Source organism: Crocodylus siamensis, chromosome 3 (genome assembly GCF_052110815.1).
Source record: "Crocodylus siamensis isolate JL-2025a chromosome 3, ASM5211081v1, whole genome shotgun sequence".
NCBI classification, from domain to species: Eukaryota; Metazoa; Chordata; order Crocodylia; family Crocodylidae; genus Crocodylus; species Crocodylus siamensis.
The window spans coordinates 3,781,643-3,795,048 of NC_143397.1; the positions used below are offsets into that span (position 1 = coordinate 3,781,643).

General features: G+C 45.6%; 1 protein-coding gene across 7 annotated transcripts in view; it reads left to right on the top strand.

Moving 5' to 3' along the window:
* UBAP2 (ubiquitin associated protein 2) overlaps positions 1-13,406 on the top strand; it is a 124,950-nt gene that overhangs the window by 14,290 nt on the left and 97,254 nt on the right. Inside the window, exon 1 of one of the 7 annotated variants that reach the window (XM_090037602.1) lies at positions 8,140-8,187. The exons of the other annotated variants lie outside the window; for them this stretch is intronic. The gene's annotated coding sequence lies outside the window, so the exon portion shown is untranslated. Of the gene's footprint in view, positions 1-8,139; positions 8,188-13,406 lie in introns of those variants that run through there. 7 annotated transcript variants of the gene reach the window in all.

The following is a 13,406-nucleotide window of genomic DNA, read 5'->3' on the forward strand; positions in this document are numbered from 1 at the left end:
ATTTCTTTTGGAACCTGTTCCAGGGGAACCCTGGGTAGAAGTACAGGAAGGAGTAGAAAGGGGGTGGGGAGAGCACAGGCATTGAGCGTGCTCCTGTGATCTGACAGCAGTGTATACCATTGTGACCTCTGGCTGCTGCACTGCTGCTTCCTATATCCCACCTTGTTTACAAGTGCCACAGTCAATGTGACTTCCCAGCGCTGGATATCATCTAGTCTCTTTGGTCCAGGGCTTGTGTAGTGAGTATTTTTCTCGCTGTAATTTGGAGCAGCCAGCTTCATACTTTTCAACTTGCTCCACATTCTTGCCTTTTTTTTTTTTTTCATGTGCAAACAGAGATAAATGTCAAAAGCTAAATCCAGGTGGATAGATAAGCCAGACGGGGGACCAAAATCCACACTTCTCTAGTTTAGTACCTGAAGTCAACAGCCCTTTTTTTTGTCATTCCCCCCCTGCCCCCCAATAATGGAGAATTTTTTTAATTCTGTTAATACTAGTTTGGGATCTGATTTAATTGTCCTAATCCAAATATTCAGTGGGCTGGGGAGGGTTTTAAGCTTTTCAGTTTTAGTACAGGGGTGGGCAAAATACAGCCCGCTGGCTGGATCCGGCCCACTAGACAGTTTCATCTGGCCTGTGGCACAGCCTCCCCCTCCTGCCCCCCCCCCCCACCAAATTGCACCCTGCCCAGCCCTTCTGTCAACGCATACACACACCTTCCCACATAACCTATTGCATCTCGCTCCCACCCTGATGGGCAGAAGGGCCCAGCCAGCATGTAGCTTCTGGGCAGGGGCATAGCCTCTGCTCAGCTGACTCTATCGCTGGTGCTCCCTGCATTGCACATCTGGGCCCCGGCTTGTGCAGCATGGGAGGAAAGCCCCACATGCTGGAGCCAGCTGTCTTCCCTGCCCCTGGACCTGCAGAGAGCAGTGTAGGCAGCCAGTTCCAGCATGCAGGGTTTTCTTCTTGTGCCGTCCAAGTGCAGGGGCTGTGTGCCTGGTAGGGAGTATTGGGGATAGAGATGGCCCAGCGGGGGCTGCGCCTCTTGATGCAATGTGCAACACTGGCCAGAGCTGCACGCTGCCCGGTACCACTGCCTGTGCTGGGCACAAGCACCCTGAGCACCCCTGCCTGCTGCTGCGCTGTGGCGGGAGTGTGGGGGTCCCCACACCCCACAAATGCCACACACCCACATTCTTCCCCCACACCCCTCCAGCATATCCTGTGCTCCCCACACACTACCAAACCCCCCCACATGCACCCCCCCGGCACCCCACCCAACAATATACAACACTAAGAATTTATTTCTGAGTACAAATCATGGCACAAATACTTGTTATAATAAAATTAAAATACGTTATAGTAGTAGACTTTTAGTGTATGATTTGTCTTTTTTCTGGTTCTAAGATGGCAACCCTCACCTCCAAAAAGAAGTATTTCTGGGGGGCAAGGGGAGAGACTTCTGGTGGCAAAGGTCAGGGGTTATGACCAGGGGGCAGGGCAACTGTCAAGGACCAGGGCTCCCCATGTAGCCCTTGACAGTTTGCCAAACCTAATTAAGTGGCCCCCACCTGAAATAATTGCCCGCCCCTGCTTTAGCAGACAAACCTGTTACTGGTTTGTGAATCACTAGCAGGTTCTTCAGTTGAATGCAAAATGGTATATTGTGATATTCTTGCTCTGATGCTTAACGTTTCTGATATTTTGGGGTGTGTTTAGCTACATCTGTTAAACCATGTCACTTAATTACCTTACTGGTTGCTTCATTTTTTGGTTGTTTTAATTGTACCTCTTAAAGCTACCCCTGTGGTCTAAGTGATTCATATGGACAAAGAAAATTAATTTGAGAACTTTGTAAACCACTATCTCTTTTCAGTTAACTTTACCAGTAGTTGGCTCCTTTTTTGTTTCATTACAAATAGCTAGGCTCATTGCTGGTGTTGTAGTGACTGATAACAGAATGGTTCGCTTGAATTTTCTTTATTAGCTGCGTCTGACAACTGGAACTATTGGCAAAATGCAATCCCGCAGTGCCCTTGATCTGTGCTTACAGCTAGCATTCAACATACTGCAGTAGCCTAAACCTTGCACTGCTTTGGAATTGTCCTGCCGACGTTGTCACTAAAAAACATGAGGGATAATGGCACCGAAAGCGGCAGTCACAGCATAGGCAGGTGGTGTGGGTCCTTTACTATGCAGATCTGACAGTGCGCTTCAGTCTGGAGCTTAAATAGCCTCTCCCACTTGATTCTTCCCAGGGTTTTTCTCTGTAGTTGTGATCACTGGAAACATTGATTAAGCCGAGATCATAATTTCCTTCATTCATGCTTTGAAACGGATGATTAGCTTTTCCTTTATATCCTAGAGCTCTGTGCTGCTGTGTATGTGCGTATGCATTTTTCCTGCATGGCTGGGCTCTGCTTTTGATCTGCAGTACCCTGGCAAGGGTGGCTCTGCTACAAGGAACTTGCCCAGACTGCCTGCTGCCCCCCATACTCTTCTTGGGGAGGGCAAGTGGGATGGGACACTGCTCAAGCTAATGCCCACAGTTTGTTGTAAGCTTTTTATTTTGCTCCATGGGATTTAGAAGTGAGAACATGGTAGAGAGCTGTTAGCTCATCCTAGTCAAATTGAGGGTCTGGTTGGAGTTACTGGGTTAAGAGAGCATGTGTGTGACTAGTTTCCCTCCCTTATGCTCCCATCCAAGCCAGATCCACAGGTCTTGCCCTCCTTTGACTTGCAGATGTGGGGGGAGTATAGCTTTTTCAGCATATCAGCTTGATAGGACATTTCAAGTTAAGATTGGTAGAAGCATGCAAACTTAATGTAGTATCTTCAAGCTACCTAAATTCCTGTCGTGCTAGTGGAGTTCATTGTAGTTATTACTTAAGCTTCTAAGTCGCATAGAACTAGAGACCTACCTAATTTGTGGTAGCTGAGTCCAGATTTCGTGGTCCCAGCACAGCGCCACTCACCATTTTTGCAGTGGAGCATGGTGCGCTCCCCCGTGCCCCAGAAATCCTGCCCTTCCCTGGAGGTCGATAGATGGAGGAGTCGGTAGGTCCCTCATAATGACTAGAACTGTGCAGAATCACTTTTTCTTGAATAGCTCAGCACCACCGAAATACTTTGTCTTCCTTGCGAGGCAGGGGGAAACTCTACCAGATACTGCCATTTCCCTGATTAAGGGAAAGATTTGAATTGCAGATTAAAATTGCGTGCTTGGGTAGTCGGACACTTATTATGCTGACAGGTTTTACCACCCTCCTTTCTTTGGATAGAAATGCTTTAAAGCCTTCTGCAAACAGGGGTGTTCTGTAAGTACAAATTACAAAACGCGCCCACGTATCACAGGCATGTGGACATAGGCAAGTGTGTCGGTGAGGGCAATGCATGTCTTGTAGATCCGAAATGGACTACTTCACAAGAACGGTGGATTAACAAATCCATAAAGCCTTCTGCTTGGTAGCTGATCAGACTGTACTAGTTGTGATTAAATTTTCCCTGGTAGATACTTCTCTTTTTTGTAAAGTGTGCTTACTTAACACACTTATTTTGGTTGTGCCCTCTGGCCCCATGTGAACGAAAGGCACTAATCAGTTATACCTAGGTACTGTAGAAATCTGCAGGCAACTAATGAAATGGAGAGGTTTAGGTCACACCTGCACTTCACTTTTGAGACAGACTGACACCCTTAGGGGTGTAATGAATTTCTCGGGCAATCCTAATCTGGACTGGATTTTAAAATCTGTCCTGCTCAGTCAGCAGTTCTCATGGGTTCAGTTCCTCTCACTGTAAAATGTCTTTGGCAACAGCATCTTTATAATATGTGTCTTTTGGACACATTATTCTTTTTGTAAGTGAAATGGGATGCAATATAGTGTCCCAAAGTCATGCAGAAGTATTCCTGGAAGATGTGCTCAGGAGACCTGGGGTAGTAAGCAGATAGTTCAGCAAACCAGTGGATAGATAAGGCAGTTACCAGCTCTTCAGAAAAGAACAAGGAGATCCTTAATAGCCATCAGGCAATAAAAATAAAGCAAATGACACCTCCTCCCTGGCATTCTGGGAAATCATGCCAGTCCTCTTCTCATTTCTCGTCCTCTAAATTACAAATGGGGAAACTGTTGCAGCAGGTGACGGTGGAAAAAGGTTTGAGGAGAGCGTGCCCTGACCGGACTCTCCATTTCAGTTGAGTGTTTCAGTTCAAGCTGTCTGGCTTGGATCCAAAGAGCGAGGCACACTTCAAGTGCCCCGCAGCTGGTTGCCCACAGTCAGATAACTGGATCTTAAACAAGATCTAATAGACCAGACGGGCGGGATGCATGAGAGCAGTTGTCAAGCACTTCCAGTGCATAAGGCAGTAGAGCAAGGCCTTACTCGGAAAGAGGGGGAGCTCTCGTACTCCTTGTAGTCTTCTTGTTTCCTGACTTGTCTGGAGAGGACAGAGCTGTTCTAAAATAATAATCCTCGGCAAATTTATCAGAGAGCCAGATTCAGTCAGGAACAACAGTTGTCAATGATTTTTAATTTCCTTCCCTCTTGTATTACACAACTGCCCTTTGGCCTGGTGACTTTGTCCCTGCTGCTTCTGATCGTTTCAGTAGTCCTAAGAGTTGTGTTATGGCAGAAAATGGTGCATTTACCCTCTTGGGCCCTCTGCTGATCAGTGCCCTTTCATGGGCAGTAGCAGATAACTTAGTACGTCTTGCAGAGTCTAGCAAGCACGTGGGTTTGTAATCAAATAGCCTAAAGTGCTGGACAATACCGTTCTCTTCATGTGGAAGTCCAAACGGCTTCTTTAGGAGGATGGCAATAAAAACCGAGGGAAGTGACTAAGGAGGGTATTTGCTCCTCCAGAAATCTTATTCCTGAGTAAATTCTTCATTTTTTTTTTGTATACGGAGATTTCACCAGGGGGCTGGAGCTCAAGTGAGAACTGTTTCCCCAAATTGCACTTGCCAGTCGACAATGAAGACACTGCAGAAGGTTTCTGAATTTCTGACTCCCATCTCTGACCACGATGGGGCAGATTGTGTTCTGTCATGATGTAGTTAGCAATTCAAAGGCTTATTTCTGCAAGAAGAAAGGAAACTTTCAGGATAAAGTGGATTAATTTTCCTGTCTACCTCTGAAGCATGCTCAAGCTTGCTACATGTGTGATTAAGGACACGATAATTTTTGGGAGGTGTTGACTTCATCATTTCACAGGGCTAGCTCTTTATATAGCACCAACAGTATCACTACAGTAAGCTACAGCCATGTTGCAATTGCCCTTTTAAAATAAACCACTTTATCCCAGGACAGAGTGCAGTCATTCAGACTTCCAATTTTGCTGTCCCAGGACAAATCCTATAAAAGTACTAACCATTTATTCCAGGACAGCACAAAGTGCAACTGGGGAGTTATCCTGGGATTGCACTGATTCAGTGGCAGAAAAGCAGCAGTGCATTCAGTCACTTATTAAACCCTGATTAGAAGGGCGGTTGTGTGTACACACCAGTACTGGAATATTCATCTTTTGGGACAAACACACTCACAACTTGTCCAGGGCCAAATACAATGTTTATTCCTAGCCTTATTGCATGAATTGGACACATTGGTGTTAGGAAAAACATCAGTTAATCTTAAACTGGATTTAAAACATATCCTTAAGGTAGAGATTTTGGAGGAGTGGCAGAGTTCAGTATTGTGTAGCTCTGTTTTTTAATGGTGTTGAAGCTTGACTTGTTTAGACCCGTCATGCTTACAGAGCACAAGTTGCTCAGTCTGTCTTTCAGATCGGTAGTATAAGTGTGATGCTAGTTGGACTGTGTGTGTTCTTCAGCAAAAAGACAATTATTTCAGGCATTTCCCCCTGAAACCGAAAAGAAACAATGACTTAATTTCCCTTTTTTATTTATCTTTTTAACACAGAGGCATCTTTCCCTGAAAGCCTCCTAATCTTTCCTTCCTTTTTCACTTTAAACAGGGGTACCGAAGATTGTATTGTATGTTAAATGCCTTCAGTTTCTTTAGTGGCATGTTTAAGCAGTGTATTGGTCTGCCTCTACCGATCCCTAAAATCTTCAGAGTAGCAGATGAGTGCAAATTCCTTTTTGTGGTAGAGGAAGCAGGATTGAGACATTACAGTGCATCATGCATGTGATCACACTGATTTACAGGATTGAGTAAATGCACTGTTGCTCTAAATCAGGGGTGGGCAGTTATTTGGGCTGGAAGGCCGCTTAGGGGGTTTTGGTGAGCTGTTGCATCCCAGGTCAGCTGTTCTTCCCCCCCTTGCCCTGCCCCGGCGACAGCTCACCAAAACTCCCTAAGTGGCTGGGCCAAATAAAACCCTTTGGTTAGCCAAATTTTGCCCACCCCTGCCCTAAATTCTCAACACAATAGTTTTAATAAGTAGGTAGTAACATGCACTTGTTAAATTCTCCAGGCACTGTTTAGACCAAATATGAACTATACTTACTGGTGTGCACGTGTAGGTGTCTGATTGACTAATTTTACAGTGTATGCCAGTGCACATCCAAAATATTATTTAATAATGTCTTGGTAGGTTTTTTTTAGTTTGTCCTGTGTGTGTAACTTCCCTCCTACCCCCAAAAACTTATGGGATAAAATCTGGAGTAGGTGGGCAGAGTAAGGACTTCCAGTGACAGTGAAAGCAATGAAGAAAGGGAACATCTTTGCTGGCGTTTTTGGTTGTCGTCATGTTGATCTAAGGACATGGGCTGGCCAGGTTCTTTGGGTAGACGTGGGATCTTTAATTAGATCAACTGAGTAGTTGGAAAAAAGTCCTTTGCAAACTTTCAAGTGCAATCATCCTTCCTATGCCTGAAGAAGTGATTGCACCTGAAAGCTTGCAAAGAACTTTTTTCCAACTACTCAGATGGTCTAATAAAAAGATATCGCATCCACCCAAAGAACCTTGCCTGCCAGTATCTTTGCCAGACTTCTCCGGGTAGGATTTTTCAGGGGAAGCAGTTTTGGGGGGTTTTAATTGGATAGTTTGGTTCAAGCTTGGTCTTAAAAAAAAAAACATTCACTTCATCCTGCCTTTTTAAAGCATAGAGATATCTCTGCACAATGTTTTTATCAGCTTGTTGTACAGGGAATCCAAGGCAAAGGCTGCCCTGAGCCTACCTCAGGAAAGCAAGTGAAACAGCAAACAAATGAAGTTTGCTTCAGCTGATGAAAGCAAGTCCCTAACCAGAATGTCACTTGTAACCAGTGTAGTCCAGTGTCTTGTTTCCCAGTTTCTTCCTTGCTGCCTATTCCGCCCTTGAAAACATCACCCTATTCTTGGCCTGGGCAGAGAGCATTTCCTTGTGCTTCCTCCTCCTAGCCCAGCTCTAACGAGCCTCTAATAACAGAAAGTCTATCATGTATCCTGTATCTTTCTATTTTTACATCTAGCTCTCTTGAAGAACACTAGAAGCCCCCTTGTCTTAGCAAGGCCAGCGAAACATATGTTGAATTTGTAGGCCAAGCAAACTTGTAGAAGAGACCCAAGAAACTAGAGAACTGGTTAAAATAACACAAAAAACTTCCCATCCCTCCAAAAAAAAAAACAAAAAAACCCCCCAAAAACCTCTTCAGAGTTATCCCTTTTGAATCCATCTCCCACCCCTAAAAAAAAAAAAATAAAAAAAAATCATTCTTAGAAATTGACCTGTGTTTGGGTGAGTAGCACATGATTTGAGTCGGGGGGAGAGGGTTCATTTCTCTAAGGTAATCAAGGGTTGGAATACCAAACCTGGGAATAAATTGAGAAGTTGGCATCAAGCAAGAGTATGGGACACTTATTGCAGCTCTAATGTGATGCCAATATTCTTCTTTTGTTGCAGTACCTATAATTTTAGTACTACTTTACAAATCCTGGTTAAGGATCACAGGCTGATTATCTGTCCCACATGCCTAACACACAAATTCAAAGTATAAATTTTGCATTTTTCTCTTTATATTGTTTCCCCTGATTTGCCATTTTTTTTAAGTTGTCAACCCCTGTTACTTGGAGATTTCTGAAATTAATTATTTGGCCATTCTTGTGGTGAGAAGGCTCTTCTGCAATACCAGGAAGGCTGTGTGTTGCTCTCTTTTTGAGGGTGCTCAGGCTTGGTCTTTGTCCATCTCTTCTAGGACAGAGGAGCTCCTTTAACACTCGAGCAGCTAAAGGAGTCTGCCAAAGTAAGGTTGCTTTTCTAATTGGTTAATCGCATTCTATTAGTTACTGTCTCTTAAATGAATGAGATCTTAACTTGTGTTGGATGATTTGCTGAAATCACTGCATTGCTAAAACCTGGCATTTTTTTTTGTTTACTGTTCTAAAGTGTGACACGTGATTTATATTAAGCAGTTTCTGAACCCCCTTCCTACAGCAGTTAGACTGTGAGGGTCTGGGTCTTAATGCGAATCTGTATCTGTTCAGGCTGCTTGCTGGAGCAGTGATATATATGAAATACTTGCCTTGGCAAGGTCACACACTAACTGCAGTCGAAGAACCTCACCAGTGGGCCAGACCTCACCACAGGTCCTCGCACGCGCACATCCCTATGTCAGGTTTGGCAACTTTTCTAAACAGCTCTTTAACCAAGGGCTCTGCCCCTTCTAGCCCATCCCGCCCCCCCCACTTGATTCGTTGTCAAGAGGTGATGCTTGAAGTTGTGACATGCTCATCATTCCCATGGCAACGGGCTCTCAAACAGATTTGACTAACCTGCAGCATCAAGCTGAAGAGCCAGCCAGCTGTGGGGGGAAACTCTTGTTAAACCATGTCTTAAAAATTAATACTAAAAATACCCAGGCAACACAACAGTCAGAAAACAGCAGGTGTCTGCCCTCCTTGTGTGTACGAAACCATGGCAAGGAACGGTTGTGACAGTGCGACATTCCAGTGCACACGTGATACAAAGGGCCCTTTCTATGCTGCATTTAGGGAGCTGTGTTGGCCTTTTCCTAGTGAACTGCAAATCATGCATTTCTAACACAAGATGGGACTGTATACTTCCTTGGTCAGCGTGCCCAGGATCTAGTGGTGCAACCAGGAAAGTTAGAGCCCAGCTTCATAGAACATGAACTCCTTCAAGGTGGGATTCACTTCCACTGTGCATGTCTGGACGGTGCCTGTTACACTGTGGGGCTACCAGAATGCATATTGAAACGGCGGCTTTATTTCTGCATCTCCATGGGGCTTTCAACTATATTTTTAAGAACCAAGGATAGGTATTATTTAAGCTTCATTGTGTCTTGAGCCACGTTATAAAGCCCTCTAGCTGGCTAGGATGGAGGGGGTCAACTTGAGTTCTGAAGAGTTGTGTTAGCCCAGGTTAAAAGCCTTGATTAACATGTCTTTTTAAAACTCCAACGCTGCCAGTGTGTGGCTGTGTTCGACTGGCAGGCAAAACTGTGCTTTGCAAATTGATTCCCCGAGAGTTTAAGTCGTGCTTGTGCATTTTTTTTAAGAAACACTCTACGGTGGAAAAGTAAATGCGACTTCGAAACAGCTGTAGCACAGCAGTGTCATAAAATTATGTTTTTTTGTCTGTGTGGGCTGGTAAAATTTTATATTCCATTAAGGAACCATATGTTAAACTAGGGATCTGAAGGCTAATGCACAGTTGTAACTTATTTTTGCACCTCTGCAGGCAAAGGAAATGATGTTATAACATAGTGCCTCAGCCATGTTTTAAAAGTGGATGTTTCCAAGACAGAGACAGCCTTGTTTTGCGAAAATAGATTCAGGAACTCATTGGAAATGTTAGTCTAAGATTAAATACCAGAATCTATTCAGTTACCCTCAGGAATGACGTGGTGTGCTGAGCATGCAGCTTGCGTTGGAGTTGCAGGTGTGCAGCACGTCTTAAATCAAAACGGTTTGACCTGGGGGTTGGCTGAGTGCCAGAAACACCCGCAACTTCAACTTGTAAGATGTTGGCGTGCTGGGGTGGATGGCGGGGAAGCCATGAGGGGCCTGATCCTGGTTGTGGCTGTAGCCCTGGCTCCTTCCTTGCCACCCACCTAGAGGCATGCATGCCAAGCAAAATGGCTTCAAGTGTGGCACCTGTGCCAGATGTTGCCTACCCCTGGTCTGACCTTTCTTCAGCTGACTAGTTTCAGGTGCTCCAGTTCGAAGCTGCTGGTCTTATCTGTGAAAAATAGTCATATGCTTTCCAGGTGCTGTGCATGCAGGACCTTCCTCACTCATCTGGATTCAAGTTGTGAGGTTCTGGCCAGAAGAGATGACTCAAAGATATATTAGTCCACCAAAGCTTAGGCTTTGAAATTCAGAGGGCCACTACCTTACTTATTTTTTTCCTGGCGAGATAATTTGTCAAGGTAGAGAGATGATGAATGAACAAGAATGGAGAAAGAAGAGGTCCCTTTAAACCAGGGGTGTCAAACATGCAGCTCACGGGCCTGATCCGGCCTGGAGAACTGCTGCATCCAGTCTGCTGGTAGTCTGGTGGGCTACCAGAGGTGCACTGCCCCTCATCTCTGCATCGTTGCATACCCGTGACATTGCGGCCCGGCCAGAGCTCAGTGTTGGCAGGCAGCAGCACAGTCAGGGATGTGCTGGCTGCACAAGTGCAGCTCTGTGCCGCTGCCTGGCAGTGTGCAGCTCTGGCCAGTTGGCAGTGTCAGGGGTGTGCGGCAGTGTAGGTCCAGGGATGTGTCCCTGCACAGAGCTGTGTTTGCAGTGTGGAGCTAGGGGCACGTGTGCCTAGGAGGAGCCAGGAGTGTGCAGCAGCACAGATCTCTAGCTAAACGTGGCTCCGTGCTGTTGCATGCTGCTGCCTGCCAGAGCTCCATGCAGCTGTGTGCCTCCAGCTCCACACTGCACAGATGTGACTGTGCAGCTGCGTGCCTCTGGACCCACACTGCTCCCAAGATGTGATCTTTGGATCCAGCCTGGGAGGGGAGCCCATGTGGTCTGGATCTGGCACAGGGTATAGGATAAATTTGACACCCCTGTTTTAAACCACTTGAAAAACATTGTAACACTGCTGGAAATGGTGGATGCATATTATAAGCAAGGAAATACAGTAACAGCAGTTTCTGGTGTTTAAGCATCTCCTGGCTGAAACGGGAAGTAAAATCTCCACAGGGAGCAGACCAACGTGCAAGAGCTGCACCTTGGTTACTTCTTTCAAGGACAGGTCTTTTTTGTTGTTCACTCTGCCTTTCAAAAACAAGATGTTTCTTATTCTGGAGCATGTTGTATGTGAGAAAATATGTTGTGTATTTGAGGGATCACTGACTTCCAAGGCTAGGTAGTGCACATAAGTGGTCCACTTCCTAGTGTACTCACTGTTGCAAAGTTTGTTAACTTTTGCATAGTCCAGACTGTCATATGAGCTTGGATTTTAAGTTTTGCTACTGAAAATGCAGTTGCTTTGGAGGTCTGTACAGGCCAGAGCTGGTAGTCAAACTTGGCTTGCCTTAATGTTGAAGAACAGATTAACTTTGGCAGATAAAGTCAGGGAAAACACAGTGTTCCTGTTTAGATCGTACTGCAGTCAATTCCTGGTAAAGGCAGCCCTTTTCCAGTTACATATGTAAGAGTTCATGGAAATATTTCTTTCTCTTAAGAATCTATTGAATGTTTTAACTATTGCAACAGAAGTTCTAATGGCTGAGGTCATGCTTTGTTTACTGTATCTGCATTTATTATATATGAAAAAGGAGAAAGAGGGTGAAAAATATTAGAGTAGAAGAGGATTCATTAGCTAATCTCTAAAAAGGCTCTTGAACACTGTGGGCCTCTGTTTAGCAGTTAGGCATGCAACTGTGCTTTTGATTTGTGCATACTGCTACTGTAGCTACACATAAAGATAGGCTGTTTGTCTATGCTCCTAGATTTTCAAGCATTGAACTGGTCCTTTTGTCTTTATCATCAGAGTAGCTCTGTGTAGGTAAGCACCTAGATAGGATTCAGGAAGATAAGGCCAGGGAAATCTTCGTTATTGGTCAGTGTGGTAGTCAGGCAGTTGGGCATATCAGCAACCGAACTGTTGGCAAGGTTTTTTGGAGAATATCTGCTATCTGCCAGGGGAATATTAAATTACTATTACAGAGGCTTTTAGAAAGTGCTTCCAAGCATTGGAGTAACAGTGGAAACATGAATGGGCCTGTTTGAAAATGTAAGAAATGGGCTTTGAAGGCTGTATTCATGGGCAGCTTGGAGGTATGAATCAGTGTCTTAGACCCCTGGCATGCTCTGCATTTATGGTTTTATTAGCCTGTTAATTGTGCCATAAATAGTATGTGCTACATGTGTAGCTGATTTATGGTGCTACAAAGTGACAAACTAGTTGCAAAGGTTTTCCACAAAACACGTGGAACATCTTTGTGGCTTGTGTATATAGCATCACAAACTGAATGTCTAGCATGTTCCTCCTGATGCGGACAGTCAGCATGAGGGGTGGGGGTTGGCATTGGGACTGGGAAAGTCCTTGTCCTAGTGCCAAAAATGGGCTGCAGAGGGAGTGAGTTGTAAGGTACTCACCCTCCAGAAACTTGGAAACCCCTGTGCCCTGCAGCCTTCCATGTCTCACCCCACAGGCGCTGGCTACACAGACAGTTTTTTATAGCTTCATAGTTTGTAGGGTCTGAAGGAACCTGAGCTGATCATTGAGTCTGACCCCCTGCCATGGCAGGAAAGAGTACTGGGGTCAAATGACCCCAGCAAGGTGTACATCTAGCCTCCTCTTAAAGACCCCCAGGGTAGGAGCCAACACCACTTTTCTTGGAAGTTGGTTCCAGATCCTAGCTGCTCTGACAGTGAAGTCGCACCTCCTGATATCTAGCCTAAATCTACCCTCTGTCAGCTTGTGACTGTTATTCCTGGTCACTCCTGGTCGTGCTTGGGGGCACAGGGACTCCCCCAATGCCTGCTGGTCCCCTCGGACTAGTTTGTAACAGGCCACTACTAGATCCCCCCCTCAGCCTTCTCTTTTGGAGGCTGAACAGGTTCAGGTCCTGTCGCCTCTCCTCGTAGAGCCTTTCCTGCTTCCCCCGATCATGCAAGTGGTCCTCCTCTGCAACCTCTCCATGTTGTCCACATCCCTCGGCCTGACCAGTGTCGCATAGAGGGGGAGGATCACCTCCCTGGACCTGCTCGAGATGCATCTGTGGATGCACGACAAGGTACGGTTGGCCTTCCTGACCACGTCCCCACACTGCCGACCCACGTTCATCTTGGAGTCAATGATGACTCAAGATCCTTTTCTGCCTCTGCACTGACGAGAAGGGAGTTCCCCAGCCTGTAGGTATGGTGCTGGGTCTTCCTCCCCAGGTGCAGCACCTTGCACTTGTCCATGTTGAATCCCATCCTGTTCTCATCTGCCCACCTCTGTAACCTGTCTAGGTCCGATTGCAGCCTATTCCTCACTTCTAGCATGCCCACA